This window comes from Sapajus apella, unplaced genomic scaffold (genome assembly GCF_009761245.1).
Source record: "Sapajus apella isolate SASKATOON/1434 unplaced genomic scaffold, GSC_monkey_1.0 scaffold28, whole genome shotgun sequence".
In the NCBI taxonomy this organism is placed as follows: Eukaryota; Metazoa; Chordata; class Mammalia; order Primates; family Cebidae; genus Sapajus; species Sapajus apella.
The window spans coordinates 5539929-5561188 of NW_022436968.1; positions in this window are offsets into that span (position 1 = coordinate 5539929).

Consider the following 21260-nt stretch of genomic DNA (forward strand, 5'->3'; position numbering starts at 1 on the left):
GACTTGGACTACACTGTAGACCAATTAGACCTAAGAGATATACACAAAACATTCCATCCAATAGCCACACAATACACATTCTTCCAAATGCACATGAAATACTCTTTAGGACAGGTAATATGTTAGGCCACAACACAAGTTTTATCAAATTGAAGGAGACTGAAGTTCATGTCAAATATATTTACCAACCACAATGGTATGTAACTAGAAATTGATAACCGGAAAAAATATTTTGAAATTCCCAAATATGTGGACATTAAACTACATGTTCCTGAACAACCAAAGGGTCAAAGAAGATATCAAAAGAAAATCAGAAAGTATCTTAAGATAAATAAAAATGAAAACACAACATGTCAAAACTTATTTGACGCAGCAAAGTAGTCTTAAGAAGTAACTATATAGGGCTGGGCACAGTGGCTCATGCCTGCAATCCCAGCACTTGAACTCAGATCTGGACCAAGCTGACCTAATAGACATCTACAGAACTCTCCACCCCAAATCCACAGAATATACACTCTTCTCAGCACCACATTGCACTTACTCTAAAATTGACCACATATTTGGAAGTAAATCACTCCTCAGCAAATTCAAAAGAATGGAAATCATAACAGTCTCTCAGACCACAGTGCAATCAAATTAGAATTCAGGATTAAGAAACTCACTCAAAATCACATGACTACATGGAAGCCGAACAACCTGCTCCTGAATGACTACTGCATAAATAATGAAATAAAGGCAGAAACAAAGATTTTTTTTTGAAACCAATGAGAATGAAGACACAATGTACTAGAATCACTGGGACACATTTAAAGCAGTGTTGAGAGGGAAATTTATAGCACTAAATGCCCACATGAGAAGCAAGGAAAGATGTAAAATTGACACCTTAACATTACAATAAAAAGAACTAGAGGAGCAAGATCAAACAAATCCAAAAGCTAACAGAAGACAAGAAATAACTAAGATCAGAGCAGAACTGAAGGAGATAGAGACACAAAAAAAACCTTCAAAAAAATCAATAAATCCAGGAGCTAGTTTTTTGAAAAGATCAGCAAAATAGATACACTGCTAGTCAGACTAATAAAAAAGAGAGACGAATCAGATGCAATAAAAAATGATAAAGGGGATTTCACCACTGATGCCACAGAAATAAAAACTACCACCAGAGATTACTACAAACACCTCTGTGCACATAATCCAGTAAATCTAGAAGAAATGGATAAATTCCTGGACACTTACGCCCTCCCAAGGCTAAACCAGGAAGAAGTTGAATCCCTAAATAGACCAATAACAAGGGCTGAAGTTGAGGCAGCAATTAGTAGCCTACCAACCAAAAAAAGTCCAGGGCCAGTTAGGTTCACAGCTGAATTCTACCAGACGTACAAAGAAGAGCTGGTACTATTCCTTCTGAAACTATTCCAAACAATACAAAAAGAAGGAATCCTCCCTAACTCATTTTATGAGACCAACATCATCCTAATACACAAAGAAAGATAACAAAATGTACATTTTCCCCTAGGCAAATATAAGAATATTTGCTGTTATGAAAATCAAGATAAATAAATTTAAAGCATCTTTTTGTTTATGTATAGCATAAACTCAACATGCTTGTTACGTTCCATCTTTGTCATCCTCCAAAGTCACTAACACATTTTACTGGCAAGTATCAGAACCAGAAAACCAAAAAAATATATATGCTTTAAAATTTTACTACAATTGAATTTAAGTTTAGAAATAATATATTTGTATACCTCAAGAAAGTCAAATTCTTTTTCAAGTTCTTCTAAAGAAACTTCTATTAATATATTGAAAGAACACAATGAATGTAAGATGGCTAAAACGGACATAACATAAATGAAATTTTAGCAGTATGATTTTTTTTTTTTTTAGACAGGATCTTGCTCTGTTGCCCAGGCTGGAGTGCATTGGCATTATCTTGGCTCACTGCAACCTCTGCCTCCTGAGTTCAAGTGATTATTGTACCTCAGCCTCCAGAGTAGCTGGGACTACAGACGTGTGCCACCATGCCTGGGTAATAGCACTATGATTTTCTTCATTTTATTAAGTTCTGGGGTACATGTACAGATTGTGCAGGTTACATAGGTATACATGTGCCATGGTAGTGGTTTGCTGCATTCATCACCCCATCATCTACATTAAGTATTTCTCCTAATGCTATCTCTCCACAATCCCCGCACCCCCTGCTATTCCTTTCCTAGCCCCCCACTCCCCAGGCCCCAGTGTGTGATGTTCCCCTCCCTGTGTTCATGTGTTCTTATTGTTCAATACTCACTTATGAGTGAGAACATGTGGTGTTTGGTTTTCTGTTCTTGTGTCAGTTTGCTGAGAATGATGTTTCCAGCTTCATCCGTGTCCCTGCAAGGGACATGAACTCATTTTTTATGGCTGCATAGTATTCCATGGTGTATATGTGTCACATTTTCTTTATCCAGTCTATCATTGATGGGCATTTGGGTTGATTCCAAGTCTTTGCTATTGTGAACAGTGTCGCTATAAACATACGTGTACATGCGTCTTTATAAGAGAATGATTTATAATCCTCTGGGTATATACCTAGTAATGGGATTGCTGGATCAAACGGTATTTCTGTTTCTAGATCACTGAGGAATTGCCACACTGTCTTCCACAATGGTTGAATTAATTTACACTCCCACCAACAGTGGAAAAGCATTCCTATTTCTCCATATCCTCTTCAGCATGTGTTGTCTCCTGATTTTTTAATGGTCGCCATTCTAATTGGCATAGCACTATGATTTTCTGAACTAATCTCCCACTTCTCTTCTTATTCATTCTGATTCATCTTAAACTTGCTTTTAAACTGTATGGCTCTGATTGTGTTACCTTCCTATTCAAAAACAATTAGTTTCTCTTTCCAATGTTGAAAACCTTTAGCCTGATATTCAAGTCCCCTCAAGATTTGTTCCCAAATAAAACATTAATCCTATTTCCCATGATGCTTCTCCTTTAGAGAGTGTGGGGATTAAGACCAGCATTGGTACATTAATACCTGCAGAGTTGGAACTGGAGAAAAAGAGAGCTAAATAAAATGTTTTATTCAAATATACAAATATTAATAGATTGCCTTCTGGGTTAGGCTTCATGCTAGGCAATAAAGATAAACAGAAGTGAAGCAATATAAGAAAAATCACAATACTGACTGACTTTAATATAAGCATTGAATGAATGGTAAACACAAGTGCTAGGGTGTAAGAGTTACTTCAGTGTTAAAAATAAAAATAGGAGATTTTGGCCAGCTGGAGTAGCCAGGTATTAGGATTACATGCTAGTGTAGAACTGTATAAAATGTTAGTGGAGGAGAAAATGGGGGAAGAACTTTTGTGGTGATCTTCCTTTTCACTTCCTTTCTTCCTCTCTACTCAGAATGTTTTCTTCCGATTTCTCTTTCCTTTGCTCTTTCATTTGAATATTTTCTTTTATGTTAATGATTGTGATCTCATTTTATTTCTTCGTTAATTGTAACAAATTGCATTTTTTTGTTGTAAATAATGTTCAAGTCACATTTTTATTTCAGTCTTTTTTTCTTTCATTAGTGTTGTTCTTTCAATTGACTAGAATTCAGTACTGAGATGTTTTAAATATTTAATGTGAATGTTTAATATTCAATATTTTATATTTGATTCTAAATTTTCTAAATTTTAATTGGCACTTTTTAGTTAACAAGGTTTTTAAGTATGGCCCTTACATTTTGAAAATATAAATCACAAGGGCAAATCTTTCCTGATATTTGAAATAAGATATTATGAGAGGTATTTTAAGAAAAGACATAAAAAACTTCCACATTAAGAAAATAAGACTTATTTCAAGCATTAGAAACATTATGTTGTTTATATAACATAATGATATATTAACTTTTCTATATAATTTTATTTTTCTATATATTTAATATTATATATTCTAATGATAATGTAGTAACAAACTACAATATTATGTAATGCTATATAAGAGGAAAACTAAAAATAGAAGCAGAATTATATAAATAAAATTTAATTGCCTGATATGGACATAAGAAGAGAGAGATCAGATGAGGTGATCCAAGAAGAAACAAGTCTAAAATTGATTAGGTAGTTTCAAGCATTATTGAAACTTAGTGAGCTCAGTGAGATTTAGTTCTTGTTTCTAATTCAGTAATAAACAAGATTTTATTTGAGGATGCCCAAAAGAGGTAGATGTCAATTCTACCTGTGGAAGATATAAGTAAAATAGAAAAACAACTTCAGATGTCCATTCTATGAGAAAGGGGCATAAGATCAGGGACATTAAACTGAATGTTACTTCATAAATGTGCTATAAAGAAAATTATTTTGATCTACACTTTAGCAGCAAAGTTCATTCATCTTTCAAAGATTCTGTGTATAAGTATCTGATATTAGAAGTATTCATTCTGTTCTTCTAAGACATGAATATTACACTAATTTTTATTTTTAAAAGCAGCATCTAAAGACATTCTTGGTCTATTACCTAATGTACAAAGGATATATATTTGAAAAACAGATTTTCAGAGAAAATTGTTTTTATTGAACCCAGACCCTTCCACCAGTGTCCATCTGTATAATGTGGCCATAATTATATATCATTATACTAATGGTAGTATAATTTATGCAGAGAAATGAAAATTGAGTCACCTGCAATGCCTACGATACCTTGAAAAAATACATATATAGTCATCTCTTGGTATGCCCAGGGGATTGATTCCAGGACCAGTCCACATACCAGATACCAAAACCCACAGATGCTAAAGTCCTTTATAATAAAATGGTGGCTGGGCATGGTGGCTTACACCTGTAATGCTAGAACTTTAGGAGGCTGAGGTGGGCAGATCACAAGTTCAGGAGATCGAGACCATCCTGGCTAACACGGTGAAACCCGGTCTCTGCTAAAATACAAAAAAATGAGCTGGGACTACTATGCACCTGTAGTCCCAGTTACTCAAGAGGCTGAAGCAGAAGAATCACTTGAACCTGGGAGGCAGAGGTTGCAGTGAGCCGAGATCATGCCACTGTACTACAGCCTGGTGACAGAGCAAGACTCTGTCTCAAAAAATAAAATAAATGGCATAGTATTTGCATATAACATCTGTACATACTCCCATATAGTTTAAGTCATCTCTAGATTAATTATAACGCATATTACAATGTAAGCTATGTAAATAGTTTTTATACTTAATTTTTTATTTGGATTTTTATTGTTGTATTGTTATTTTTTATTGCATTTTTTCCCCAAAAGTTTTCATTTGCAGTTAGTTGGACTTACAAATGCAGAACCCATGTTTAGGGAGGGCCAGCTGTACATACAAAAGCAAGCACAAGGGTGGCTGGCAAGACGGCCAAATAGGAATAGCTCCAGTCTGAAGCTCCCAGCAAGATCAATGCAGAAGGCAGGTGATTGCATTTCCAGCTGAGGTACCCTGCAATCTCATTGGGAATAATTAGAAAGTGGGTGCAGCCCATGGAGGGAGAGCTGAAGCAGGGTGGGGTGTTGCCTCACCTGGGAAGTGCAAGGGCTTGGGTAACTCTCTCCCCTAGCCAAGGGAAGCCACGAGGGACTGTTTCTTCAGGAATAGTGCACTCCGGCCCAGATACAAAGACTGCTTTTCCCACAGTCTTTACAACCCACAGACCAGGAGATTTCCTTGGGTGCCTAAGCCACCAGGGCCCTGGGTTTCAAGCACAAAACTGGGAGGCCATTTGGGCAGACACCAAGCTAGCTTCAGGAGTTATTTTCATACCCTAGTGGACCTAGAACATCAGTGAGACAGAACCCTTCACTCCCTTGGACAGGGGACTGAAGCAAGGGAGCTAAGTGGTCTAGCTCACTGGATCCCACCCCCATGGAGCCCAGCAAGCTAAGATGCACTGGCTTGAAATTCTCACTGCCAGCACAGTAGTCTGAAGTCGGCCTGGGACACTCAAGCTTGATGGGGGTAAGTACATCCACCATTACCCTGGCTTGAGTAGGTAATTTTCCCCTCGCAGTGTAAACAAAGGGCTGGGAAGTTCAAACTAGGCAGAGCCCACCGTAGCTTGGCAAAGCCACTATAGCCAGACTTCCTCTCTAGATTCCTTGTCTCTGGGCAGGGCATCTCTGAAAGAAAGGCAGCAGCCCCAGTCAGGGGATTATAGACAAAACTCCCATCTCCCTGGGGGAAGGGGTTGCTGTGGGTGAAGCTTCAGCAGACTTAAACATTCTTGCCAGCTGGCTCTGAAGAGAGCAGTGGATCTCCCAGCACAGCGCTCCAGACTATCTTCTCAAGTGGGCCTCTGATCCTGTGCCTCCTGACTTGGAGATACGTCCCAGGAAGGGCCAAGAGACACCTTACACAGAAGAGCTCCAGGTGGCATCTGGTGGGTGCCCTCCTGGGATGAAGCTTCCAGAGGAAGGAACAGGCAGCAACATTTGCTGTTCTGTAGCCTCTGCTGATGATACCCAGGCAAACAGCGTCTGGAGTGGACCTCCAGCAAACTCCTGCAGACTTGCAGCAGAGGGGCCTGTTAGAAGTAAAACTAACAAACAGAAAAGGAATAGCATCAACATCAACAAAAAGGACATCCATACGGAAACCCCATCCGAAGGTAACCAACATCAAAGACCAAAGGTAGCTAAATCCGTGAAGATGAGGAAAAACCAGCGCAAAAATGCTGAAATTTCCAAAAACCTAAACACTTCTCCAAAGGATCACAGCTCCTCACCAGCAAGAGAACAAAACCAGAAGAATGAGTTTGACGAATTGACAGTATTAGGTTTCAGAAGGTGGGTAATAACAAACTCCTCCAAGCTAAAGAAGCATGTACTAACCCAAAGCAAGGAGGCTAAGAACCTGGAATAAAGGTTAGAGGAATTGCTCACTAGAGTAACCAGTTTAGAGAAGAACATAAATGACCTGATGGAGCTGAAAAAAAACAGCACAAAAAACATAGCTGAAAAGCACAGAATGAAAAACACAGCTAAAAAAACACACTTTATGTGAAGCATACACAAGTATTAATAGCCAAATGGATCAAGTGGAAGAAAGGATATGAGAGATTGAAGATTAACTTAATGAAATAAAGCATAAAGACAAGGTTAGAGAAAAAAGTATGAAAAGGAACAAACAAAGCCTCCAAGAAATATGGAAATATGTGAAAAGACCAAACCTACATTTGATTGGTGTACCTGAAAGTGATGGGGAGAATGGAATCAAGTTGGAAAACACTCTTCAGGATATTATCCAGGAGAATTTCCCCAATATAGCAAGACAGGCCAAATTCTAATTCAGGAAATACAGAGAACACCACAAAGACACTCCTTGAGAAGAACAACCCCAAGACACATAATTGTCAGATTCACCAAGGTTGAAATGAAGGAAAAAAATGTTAAGAGCAGCCAGAGAGAAAGGTTGGGTTACCCACAAAGGGAAGCCCATCAGACTAACAGTGGATCTCTCTGCAGAAACCCTAGAAGCAAGAAGAGAGTAGGAGCCAATGTTCAACATTCTTAAAGAATTTACAACCCAGAATTTCATATCCATCCAAACTAATCTTCATAAGCAAAGGAGAAATAAAGTCCTTTACACACAAGCAAATGCTGAGAGATTTTTGTCACCACCAGGCCTGCCTTACTAGAGCTCTTGAAGGAAGCACTACATATAGAAAGGAAAAATCAGTACCAGCCACTGCAAAAACATACCGAATTGCAAAGACCGTCAACACTATGAAGAAACTGCATTAACTAATGGGCAAAATAACCCCTTAGCATCTAAAGGAAGGATCAAATTCATACATAACAATATTAACCTTAAATCTAAAAGAGCTAAATGCCCCAATTAAAAGATATAGACTGGCAAATTGGATAAACTGTCAAGACCCATTGTTGTGCTATATCAGGAGCCCCATCTCACATACAAAGACATACATAGGCTCAAAATAAAGGGATGGAGGAATATTTAACAAGCAAATGAAAAGATAAAAAAAAAGCAGGGGTTACAATTCTAGTCTCTGATAAAACAGACTTTAAACCAACAAAGATCAAAAAAGACAAAGAAGGAGCACCCAGATTCAAAAAGCAAGTTCTTAGAGACCTACAAAGGACTTCAACTCCCCCACAATAATAGTGGAAGACTTTAACCCTCCATTGTCAATATTAGACAGATCAACAAGACAGAAAATTAACAAAGATATTCAGGACTTGCACTCAGCTCTGGAACAAGGTCTACAGAACTGTCCACCCCAAATCAACAGAATATACATTCTTCTTAGCACCACACCACACTTATTCTAAAATTGACCACATAATTGAAAGTACAACACTCCTCAGCAAATGCAAAAGAACGAAAATCATAACAGTCTGTCAGACCACAGTGCAATCAAATTAGAACTCAGGATTAAGAAACTCACTCAAAACTGCACAACTACATGGAAACTGAAAAACCTGCTCCTGAATGACTACTGGGTAAATAACGAAATTTAGGCAGAAGTAAATAAATTATTTGAAACCAGTGAGAACAAAGACACAAAATGCCGGAATCTCTGGGACACAGCTAAAGCATTGTTTAGATGGAAATTTATAGCACTAAATGCCCACAGGCGAAAGCAGAAAAGATCTAAAATCGACACCCTAATATCACAATTAAAAGAACTTGAGAAGCAACAGCAAATAAAATCAAAAGCTAGTAGAAGACAAGAAATAACTAAGATCAGAGCAGTACTGAAGGAGACAGAGACACAAAAAACCCTTCAAAAAATCAATGAATCCAGGAGCTGGTTTTTTGAAAGATTAACAGTATATATTGACCACTATTCAGTCTAATAAAGAAGAAAAGAGAGAAGAATCAAATAGAAACCATAAAAAAAAAAAAAAGGATATCACCACTGGTCCCATAGAAATGCAAATTACCATCAGATAATATTATAAACACCTTTATGCAAATAAACTAGAAAATCTAGAAGAAATGGATAAATTCCTGGACACATACACACTCCCAAGTCTACAGCAGGAAAAGTCAAATTCCTGAATAGACCAATAACAAGGTCTGAAATTGAGGCAGTAATTAATAGCCTATCAACCAAAAAAAGCCCAGGACCAGATGGATTCATAGCCAAATTCCACCAAAAGTACAAAAAGGAGCTAGTACCATTTCTTCTGAAACTATTCCAAATAATAGAAAAAGAGGGATTCCTTCTTAACTCATTTAGACCAGCATCATCCTGACAGCAAAATCTGGCAAAGACACAACAAAAAAAGGGAATTTCAGGCCAATATCTCTGATGAACATTAATGTGAAAACCCTCAACAACATACTGTACCGGCAAACCAAATCCAGCAGCATATCAAAAAGTTTATCTGCCACAATCAAGATGGCTTCATCCCTGGGATGCAAGCCTGGTTCAACATATGCAAGTCTATAAACATAATCCACCACATAAACACAACCAAAGACAAAAAATGTGATTATCTCAATAGATGCAGAGAAGGCCTTCGACAAAATTCAACAGCACTTCATGCTAAAAACTCTCAATAAACTAGGTATTGATGAAACATATCTCAGAATAATAAGAGCTATTTATGACAAACTCACAGCCAATTTCATACTGAATGGGCAAAAGCTGGAAGCATTCCCTTTGAAAATTGGCACAAGACAAGGATGCCCTGTCTCACCACTCCTATTCAACATAGTATTGGAAGTTCTGGACAGGGCAATCAGGCAAGAAAAAGAAATAAATGATATTCACATAGGAAGAGAGGAAGTCTAATTGTCTCTATTTGCAGATGACATGATTGTATATTTAGAAAACCCCATCGTCTCAGCCCAAAATCTCCTTAAGCTGATAAGCAACTTCAGCAAAGTCTCAGGATACAAAATCAATGTGCAAAAATCACAAGCATTCCTATACACCAATAACAGACTTAAAAAGAGCCAAATCATGAGCAAACTCCCAATGCAACTTCACAATTGCTACAAAGAGAATAAAATACCTAGGAATACAACTAACAGGGGATGTGAAAGACCTCTTCAAGGAGAACTACAAACCACTGCTCAAGGAAATAAGAGAGGACACAAACAAATGGAAAAACATTCCATGCTCATGGATAGGAAGAACCAATATTGTGAAAATGGCCATACAGCCCAAAGCAATTTATAGATTCAGTGTTATCCCCATTAAGCTACCATTGACTTTCTTCACAGATTTAGGAAAAAAACTACTTTAAATTTCATATGGAATCAAAAAAGAGTCCATATACCCAAGACAATCCTAAGCAAAAAGAACAAAGCTGAGGCACCATGCTATCTGACTTCAAACTATACTACAAGGCTACAGTAACTAAAATGGCATGGTACTGGTACCAAAACAGGTAAATAGACCAATGGAACAGAACAGAAATAATGCCACACGTCTACAACCATCTGATCATTGACAAACATGACAAAAACAAGCAAGCAATGGGGAAATGATTTCCTATTTGAAAAATGGTGTTTGGAAAACTGGCTAGCCATGTGCAGAAAGCTGAAACTGGATCCCTTCCTTACACCTTATATGCAAATTAACTCAAGATGGATTAAAGACTTAAACATAAGACCTAAAACCATACAAACCCTAGAAAAATACCCAGACAATATCATTCAAGACATAGGCATAGGCAAAAACCTCATACTTAAAACACCAAAAGCAATGGCAAAAAAAGCCAAAATTGACAAATGGGATCTAATTAAACTAAAGAGCTTCTGCACAGCAAAACAAACTATCATCAGAGTGAACAAGCAACCTACAGAATGGGAGAAAATTTTTGCAACCTATCCATCTGACAAAGGATCAATATCCAGAATCTACAAGGAGCTTAAATTTACAAGAAAAAAACAACCCCATCAAAAAGTGGGCAAGGGATATGAACAGACACTTCTTAAAAGAAGACATTTATGCAATCAACAAACATGAAAAAAAAGCTCATTATCACTGGTAATTAGAAAAAAAAAAACCAAAACCACAATGAGATACCATCTCATGCCAGTTAGAATGGCAGCCATTAAAAAGCCAGGAAGCAACAGATGCTGGAGAGGATGTGGAGAAATTGAAACGCTTTTATGCTGTTGGTGGGAATGTAAATTAGTTCAACCATTGTGGAAGACAGTATGGTGATTCCTCAAGGATCTAGATCCAGAAATACCATTTTACCCAGCAATCCCATTACTGGGTATACACACAAAGGATTAAAAATCATTCTACTATAAAGACACATGCACATATATGTTTATTGCAGCACCGTTCACAATAGCAAAGACTTGGAACCAACCTAAATGCCCATCAAAAATAGACTATATAAAGAAAATGTTGCACATATAAACCATGGAATATTATGCAGCCATAAAAAAGGATGAGTTCATGCATTTTGCAGTGACATGGATAAAGCTGGAAACCATCATTCTCAGTAAACTAACACAGGAACAGAAAACCAAACACCATGCATTCTCTCTCATAAGTGGGAGTTGAATAGTGAGAACACATGGGCACAGGAAGGAGAACATCACACACTGGGGCCTATCAGGGTGTAGGGGGCTAGGGGAAGGATAGCATTAGGAAAAATACCTAACATAGGTGACTGGTTGATGGGTGCAGCAAACCACCGTGGCACGTGTATATACCTATTTAACAAACCTGCACGTTCTGCACATGTATCCCAGAACTTAAAGCATAATTTTTAAAAAAGCAATTAAAAAAGAAAAAGCAAGCACAAGTCCTGTTGTGTTTATCTCCACTTGTCTCTTTTCTTCCCTCCAGTTTACAGGGCCATCACCTTAATTCATGCATTTTTGTGTGTGTGCTCTAACTACTGCAGCAGGCCTCTAACTGGACTTGAGTTTCTCCCTCACACGTTGGGGCCGTAGTAACCTTTACTAAGGCACAGTTCTGAATGTGTCACCCCTACTACCTCTGTCCTTTTGTTCCCTATGTCTAGAATGCCTTCTTTCACTTCTAATTAAAAAACAAATAAGAAAACCTTCCCAGTCCTCATTGCTGAACTCAAATGCACTTTTCTTCATGAAGTTGATCACCTTACTGATGTGACTTTTATTTATTCTGATCCTCTCCCGCATTTCTATTCCTCTGATTTATCATTGGTTTATTATGACTATTTATAGACCTTTGTCACTTAAGACCAAAATCTTCTTGAGGGTAGATTATGTTTTAATTTTGAATTACTCTATGTTTTCAATCTCCCAGGATGTTTATGACAGATGTTTGGTAAATACTGAGTAAATAAATAAGTTTGTAAATTGTACTAAATCATTCTTATGAAAGAAGTAATGCTCAAAGGAGAGTGCCTTAAGAAACTACTGTGAGGAGCAATATCTAGACAAAACATGGCATTAATCAAAGCTAAAAGAAAAGCTAATGTTCAATAAAGAATATTAATTGCTTTCTCACTCATAGTTTGATTGCCTGGATAGGTGAGAATGGTAAACCCTAGTGATTACGTGACAAAGCAAAAAATTAGATTTATAAAGAAGTCTCAAAAATACTGATACCCGTCTCCAAGGCATCATAAGACATGACTCATATATAAATTAATACTAGAACATTTAGGCTGGGTATAGTGGTTTATGCCTTTAATCCCAGCACTTTGAGAGGCCGAGGAAGGGGTATCAACTGAGGTTAGAAGTTTGAGACCAGCCTGGTCAACGTGGTGAAACCCCGTATCCACTAAAAATACAAAAAATTAGATAGTTGTGGTGGCAGGCATCTGTAATCCCACCTACTGGGGATGCTGAGGCAAGTGATCGCTTGAATCCAGGAGACAGAGGTTGCAGTGAGCCAAGATTAGGTATTGCACTCCAGCCTGGGTGACAGGAGTGAAATTCCATCTCAAATAAATAAATAAAATAAAAAATTAATACTCAAACATTTTAATTTAAAAAACAAAATGCTACATATTTATGTAAAAACCAGGACCATATTATTATTTGTATGAAAATTTCAGATTGATTTGCAATCCCTATACTGGTCATTTTCTGGAAGACCAAAAAGACATTTCAGTAATAAAACTCAAGTTAGCATAATATAAGTGTTCTGTTCATCTGTCTCTTCAAAACAAATCACCACAAAATTTAATGGTTTAGCAAGTTTTATTTCTTCGTTCTGGGGGTTAAAGAGCTCAGCTGGGTGGTTCTCACTTGAGCTACCTCATATAGTTGTAATCAGATGACAGCTGAGAGTGAAGTTATCTGAAGACATCTTTACTCAATGTCTGGCACCAGAGCTGAGATGACTGTAACAACTGAGAACTAATCAAGCATCTTTTTCTACATAGCCTCTTTGTCTGTCTAGCTTATACTTTTTATACAATGGCAGACTCAGGGTAGGCTGTCTTCCTACAAGGTGACTGGCTTCCCCATAGCAACCATTTCAAGATGGCCAGGAAGGCTGCAAGGTTTCTATGACTCAGTCTTGGAAGTTGTATAGCGTCACTTCTGTTATAATCTAATGGGCAAAGTAATCATAAACTAGCCCAGATTCGAGGGAGTGGAGGAACAGGTCCCGTCTTTTCATGGAGGAATGCCTATGTGTACAATAAAGAAAGAAATGATGGCGGATCCAGCTACCTCATAATATTTTTGAGACAAATAAATCTGATTTTCTAAATAGAGAATGATGTCCCATGAGAAATGACTTCCCAAAGAGAATAAAGAGCCATAAACAGATTCATTAATCTGATTATTTTCAGTATATATTTGCATTAAAAATCTATCTGTATTCTATTTCAAGACTTTAGCACTTGGCCACAGGATTATGTGCACTCTTGTTAATCCAAGTGTAATTCCTGAACCAGCAGCATCAGCATCACCAGGGAACTTGCCAGAAATGCAGAATATCAGACTCTCCCCCAGACCTACTTAATCAGAGAAGCCCAGAGAGATTCACATGCACATTAAAGTGGGAGAAGTACCATACCCATATACTTGCATAAACAGTATCCTCAAACTCACAGTAAAGAAACCTACAAAACATGAGGTACTCTCCTTTCAACTTAAGGGACAGAGGGTTGTACATTTTATTTTATTTATTTATTTTTTTTTTTTTAAGGGGAAAACAGCTAAAACTAGATTGCTTCAATAACATCTTTGTTATTTAAGACCTGAATGTGTGTGTGTGGCTGGGAATCTTGTTTTCATCTGGGATCAAGAGTTATTGCTATGTATACAGGGAAGTGTTCTACAACAGTTATTGACTGAGAAAACTAAGGAGAAAAGATCAAAAAACAATGCAAATAACTTCAAAACAGATAAGAAGGATCATACATATTTAGTAAGTTACATGTAAAAATGTAGAAATTTTTTTGGCTATTATTATTGGTGAATTACTTAAAATATATTTTTGGCAGTACAGCATCACTGTCTTGCAAGTTAAATTGCTATAATTTACCAATGTCTCAAGATAAAATGAAAGCCAGTTTAAAAACAAAAATGCCTTTAAAAGAAATAATAAAAAACATATATTTTTCCCAAAAAAAAGTTCAATCCATTCACAATTTCTTTCCTGTTTCTTAATTCATTGTTCATTTCTATCATCTAAATTACAAAATGTAATTAAAATATCTATAAGTTTTTAAATATCAAATAAGTTCATCATTAAAAATCACTTTAAATTACCAGTCATTACTTCATCTTATTAAGCATCTGTGTGTAAATGTTAAGTAGAGAATTATATTTGAATATTTACATTCTTTATAAATTAAAAAACTATTTAATTTAAGGAACAACTAGAAACTTTAGGTTGGTTTTCAAGAGGGTGCTGCAGACCCACATAGATTAACAATACTACATAATCTCATCATAACATTTATATTATATTGCCTATTTTGTTTCCTCTAGATGGCAAGGAATGTCTTCTCTCTATATTCTCTGTTAAGTAGTACTGACTGTTACAATAAATATCACGGAATAAACTAAGAAATGTAGCTATAACTAAGGAGATAGAAATGGGGTTTGATACAGCAATTTCATGTCCAACTAACACAAGGTGGAAGAAGTCTGCTCCTCCCCTCTTTAGTTTAAAAGATTTTATGAAAAAGTGAGCTAGTTCAGAAGCATTTAAATATATTTAATAGTAGACATAAGTAATGGAAAAGAGGTTGTTCCAAATCCTGCTGCTGACAATCAAAAAAAAAAAAAAAAAAACAGGAAGAAACAAAATAACAGAATGTTAGAAATGACTGTGTACTTGTAGATCAAGTTCAGCATCTTAATTTCAGAGATGAAGAAATGGATGTCTAGAACAGCATAGTCAGGTTGAGATCTGCTAAGTCTTGGTTTGTTTTTTGTCTGGCAGATTTTAGTAAAAGTCAGTAAGAAATATGGGCTCATAGAAATGAACTTGAGATTGGTAGGGGAATTTTGATACATGAGATAGGGCAGTGGTTCTCCCTGTGTGGCTCCCCCACAAGTAGCATTAGCATCATCTTGAAACTTGCTAGAAATGAAATTTTTCGTCCCACCTCAGACCCTCAAGATTAGGAATTGTGGACATGATGTCTAACAATCAGTACTTAATAAGAACCTCCAGGTGATTCTGATGTATGCTCAAGGCTGACAACCACTGGGACAGAATTTTTAAAAGCCAGCGAAAATATCTCTACATTAATTTGTAGTGTTTTAAAGAAGAATAAGCAGAGAAAACCTCAGAGAGCAGTTATGCGAGTCCAATAGTGTGTTGCTAGTGTGAAAGACAAATCTTGGGACCCCAAAAATAAGCCAAGGAAAAAGTCAAGCTGAGAACTATAATACATCAGACAAACCTGCCTCCCATTTTATTCCTAAATAAGATAGCTACAAAGATTTTAAAAAGCTACAAACCTTCCTCATATTTTGCTCACAAGGAAATTCCTTGTGGGCCTCAAGATCTTCACCCTAAAACAGTTCTGTTGAATTTCACCCTGGCAATGTAAACTGATAGCTTATCCTAACAGGTGTCAGACAGAAAGTCATCCCTCTGCTCACCTGAGACAAATGCCTGATTGCTTCCTCTGCTCTATTGCTTATATAAAAATGAAGATTCACTGAGCCAGACTAAGTTGCATATTCAATGAAAGGCTGATCAAGGACTCAAAATAATGCAACCTTTTGTCTCTTATCTACCTTGACCTGGAAGCCCCTTGCTTGGGGTTGTCCTGCCTTTCTGGACTGAACCAATGTACATCTTACACCTATTGATTGATGTCTCATGTCTCCCTAAAATGTATAAAAGCAAACTGTGCCCTGACCACTTTTGGGCACATGTTGTAAGGACCTTCTGAGGTTATGTCATTAGCAAGTCCTTAACCTAGGCAAAATAAACTTTCTAAATTGATTGAAATCTGTTCTTAGATACTTTTGGGTTCATACTAGTTATTACTGGAAACATTGAAGAAGGCTTTAAAAATAAAACTTATAGAGTTTAGGTGAGATTAAATGAAAGTTCTAGAATAAAGCTGTGAACCCTGAAAATCTGTGACAAGTCTCAGTTAATTTAGAATGAATGCCACTTTCTGACAGGCCCAGGAGCCCCAAGTTTATCTTGGAACCTCAGAGAGGAATTCACCCAACTCATAGGTATTTGATGATACAAATCCATGGCTGGGCTTAGCTCTAAAAAATTTTTATCTGAGATTCCTTCTATGGAATAAAATTCCATCAAAGTCAATTTAAAATCCTATGTAAAAACAAATCATTATTCTTGCTGCACTGTATACAAATAATCAGGACAAGTATAATAAAACGAATCAGTTCTACCGTGATTTGTCTTTAAGAAAATGGGAAACTGGAGAAAAATTATGTTTCAAAAACTATAGTACACCTGTTGTTAGATTCTAGTCTGGCCTAATGTTTTTCAATTTTTATTATTTTCTAGAGTTTGGACTGAATTTATTTTTTCTGGGCTATAAGCCTGCAAAATAATGTTTTCCATTTTTTTCCTTCTTTTCCCCCATTTTTCTTAATTTGAAATCACTGAAAACTAAGCTGTGCTTTCATAAAGCCTTGCAAAGTGAAGCTAGACAAATTATACTTCAGAGGAAAATAACAGCAACCTATTTACATACATAAGCCACTTTTATATCTGCCTACTGGTATATGGACTTTAGAGTAATGCAGCTTATATAGATTTTCCAGGATTGTTCTTTTATTTATTGTTTTTCTTCCTTGCTCCCCTTATTTTCTTTTCATAGGACATGATACATCATAACCTGCTAAAAATGAGCTTTCCTAATAACTTGGGAGCCTCTCCTAATAACTCCTAATAGCCTCTCCAAAGGAGAGGCTAATCAGATATGCATTTATCTCAGTGAGCAGAGGGGTGACTGAACAGAATGGGAGGCAGGTTGATCTTAAGCAGTTCCCACCTTGACTTTTCCCTTTAGCTTAGTGATTTAGGAGGCCTAAGATTTATTTGCCTTTTACAAGATTAATAGTTAACTCTTGATTATTTATGCTTGTAAAAGGAGAAAGCAGGTGACAATCTCAAGTCATTTTTTATTTGGCTTTGCAGCAAAATTTGATTTTCTTCCCACTACTTACCTTCCTTTGTTTATGGTAATATAAACATTTAAAGTAGAACTAGTAGAGCACTAGATACAGCTGTGTGTGCTCACGTATGTCATGTAATCACTTTGGGCTTCTATTTTCTCATCTGTAAAATGAGTTGGCGCACATCAAGGTTATTTTTAGCCACTATAAATCCATGAACGTTGGCTTGCCTGAAATGCTCCACTCGAAGAACAAGCCTAGTTATTTAAATACTTTAGTTCATTATTGGTATCTTAATTTGCCTGGTAACTTTGGTTAAGTTAGTGGTCAACATTTGGGATCCCCAAATGTATTATTTCCTGTGTGTTAATTAGGTAAAGAGTGTAAACAAAAATAAAAACTTGGGACCCAATTCACTGTATCAAAAGGAAGAAATTAAGCTGAAGGCTGAGTCATCTAAGAAACTGCCCTTCCTTTGTTCCTAAGCAGACAGCTACAGATAAAAGGTTAAACATTTCTACAGGTAGCTACTCTATGTTCACCTTATCTTATGTAAACTGTGAATTTACTGAGCGTCATACAATACACTGACCATTCCTTTACCTGCTCCTTTTCTCCTGCAACATGTGGATTTAGCAATGTGATCATAACCTCCTCTCTTTCCCCATTAAATATTGAAGCCCTCAAAATATCTTTGGAGAAAAGCACACAGACCTGTCTCCTGGATATGTCCTTAATTTTGACAAAACAAACTTCTAAATTTATTGAGACCTACCTCAGATGATTTTGGTTTACAAGAATTAAATCTATTTTTGATTTTCAGTGTAGACCCAAGCCCAAGTTTATTTAGTGACTCCTGCTCCCTCCTGCCCACCCCCCCCCAAAAAAAAGGCTGTAGGACAAACGTAAGATGAAAATAAAACAGGTAATAATTTGGAGAGGGAAAAATAGCTCCTATTTACATTTTTAGTTGAGAAATATGGGCTGTGCTGGGTTGGGTTGCAATTCCTCCAACTTGAGCCACAAAATCTGGATAAAATCACAAAGAATCCCGTAGCCAATGAAAGTAACAAAAATCCATTCATCTGAATACAGGCCTAATATTTTTCAGTATGTTAAATATCTAAAACCTCCTAGGCCTGGCTAGGACCATAGATGGCTACCTTCCCAGCAAAATGTCCATCCAATGTGGAGAAATAGGAATGCTTTTACACTCTTGGTGGGAGTGTATACTAGTTCAACCATTGTGGAAGACAGTGTGGTGATTCCTCAAGGATCCAGAAACAGAAATATTATTTGACCCAGCAATCCCATTACTGGGTATATACCCAGAGGATTGTAAATCATTCTCTTATAAAGACACATGCACACATATGTTCATAGCGGCACTGTTCACAATAGCGACACTTGGAACCAACCCAAATGCCCATCAATGACAGACTGGATAAAGAAAACGTGGAATACTATGCAGCCATAAAAAATGAGTTCATGTCCCTTGCAGCAACATGGATGAAGCTGGAAACCATTATTTTCAGCAAACTGACACAAGAGCAGAAAACCAAACACCACATGTTCTCACTCATAAGTGGGTGTTGAACAAGGAGAACACATGGGCACAGGGAGGTGAACATCAGACACCAGGGCCTCAGGGATGGTGGCTAGGGGAGGGATAGCAGGGGGTGGGGCGCTAGGAGAGGGATAGCATTAGGAGAAATACCTAATGTAGATGACGGGGTGATGGATGCAGCGAACCACCATGGCTCGTTTATACCTATGTAACAAACCTGCACGTTCTGCATATGTACCCCAGAACTTAAAGTATAATAATAACAATAAAATTTTAAAAAGGAAAAAAAGAGAACACTATCAAAATCAGTTCTGCAGGCAAGCAAAAAAAAAAAAAAGTCCATCCAAGAGGGTCCTGAAAGCCTCACTTCCATATGGCTTTGGGTCAGCCCTGTGGCTATAGCTAAGGCTGGGATCCTAATCAACACAATTGGGTCTAAAGAGCACTTTGGAACTCACATCTTAAGACTCCTTCTCCCAGCCCAAGGGCTCTAGCAACCCAGACTAAAGAGACAAATGGGTAAGTTGGAGTGAGGCTTTCCCTTTCCTTCGGATCTCCTCGCCTCGCCCTTAATTCCGGGTAAGCCTCCCAGCCCGCAGCGGCCCTTACCTCCTTCCTGGGAGCCAGCGATTCACCGTGGCCTCCCCCAGCTCCAGCCCTTTTCGTCCCGCGGGTGGTGCTGGGGCTGCTGCAAAGACCTGTGGAGGGTGGATGGGAGGGCTGCGGGTGATTGCCCGGCTTCCGCGTGGTTGCTGGGCTGCCCTCGGCCTCGTGAACCAAGATTGGTCCGTGGGGCGACGCTAGACCCTCACCTGAAGCCCATTCCTGTTCTGGAAAAAGCAGCTGATTCACGACCAGCTGCTACTCGTCACAGTTAGAAAAACGTGGCCAGGCGCGGTTCCTGGCGCCTGTAATCACAGCATTTTGGGAGGCTGAGAAGGGCGAATCTCTTGAGGTCATGAGTTCCAGACCAGCCTCTCCAGCATGGTGAAACTCCATCTCTACTAAAAAGACAAAAATTAGCTGAACGTGGTGGCGGACTTCTGTAATCCCAGTTACTCGGGAGGCTGATGCAGGAGAATCGCTTGAAGCCGGGAGGCTGAGGTTGCAGTGAGCCGAGATCGCCCCACCGCACTCTAGCATGGGTGACAAAGCGAGACTGTCACCAAAAAAAAAAAAAAAAAAAAAAAAAAAAAAAGTTGCACCCCAAGGTTGATTTGCTCCAGCATTCGTTAAAGTGGTGTCAGGAAGTGTTTAATAGTCCCCAGCTACCCATACTTTGTTGACCCAAATAACTCTTTAGGGCCCATTTCTCATGGCAGGCAGTATAACGGTGGTTAAGAACAGGAGCTCTGGGATTAGAATCTCAACAGTACCTACAATTTTAAATTCATTGTGAACATTAAATGGGATCATCCAAGGTAAGTGCTTAACCTATCTAGCAAATAGGTGGTAAATACCTACTGCCATTCCTACCAACCTGCTTTGGCACAATTCAAAACTGGTAGGAAAAAATGAGTTTCTTCATCTACAAGATAGTTGTAGGATCAATACAGACTATATTGGCTAAAAAATGAGTCGTTTTACTTAGGGCAAGTGCAAATGTATGATGCAAATTTCATCTTTTGATAGCCTCTTTTCCCTCAGTTTACCCAGTTAATTTAAAATGATTACTCCTAGTAAGCTCTCCACATTTACAAAAGGGATAATGGAGAGTTGGGGGAAGCAGGATTTTGGGTCATGCAAAACAGGATGATGTTGCCAGAAGAAAAGGCAGAATCCAGGTTTCACAATTTGTGCTTCTTAACACAAGGAGGATCTTAGGAATTTAAAGATGATCTTTGAGAATTATGGGAGATGGTGTGTGTGTGGAGGCATCTTATCCAGTATAACATACCTTACTTTGCACAACAAATATACTCATTAAAAATCATGTTTCAACTTTTTGTAAAGGTATTTTGGTGCACTGTGGGACCTGGTTTTTGGAAGGGGCATATGTACAATAAATAATTTTCACCTAATGGCCCGGCATGGTGGCTCATACCTGTAATCCCAGCACTTTGGGAGGCCGAGGTGGGGGGATCACCTAAGGTCAGGAGTGAGACCAGCCTGACCAACATGGTGAAATCTCATCTCTACTAAAAATACAAAAATTAGCCAGGCATGGTGGTGGGTGGTTGTAATCCC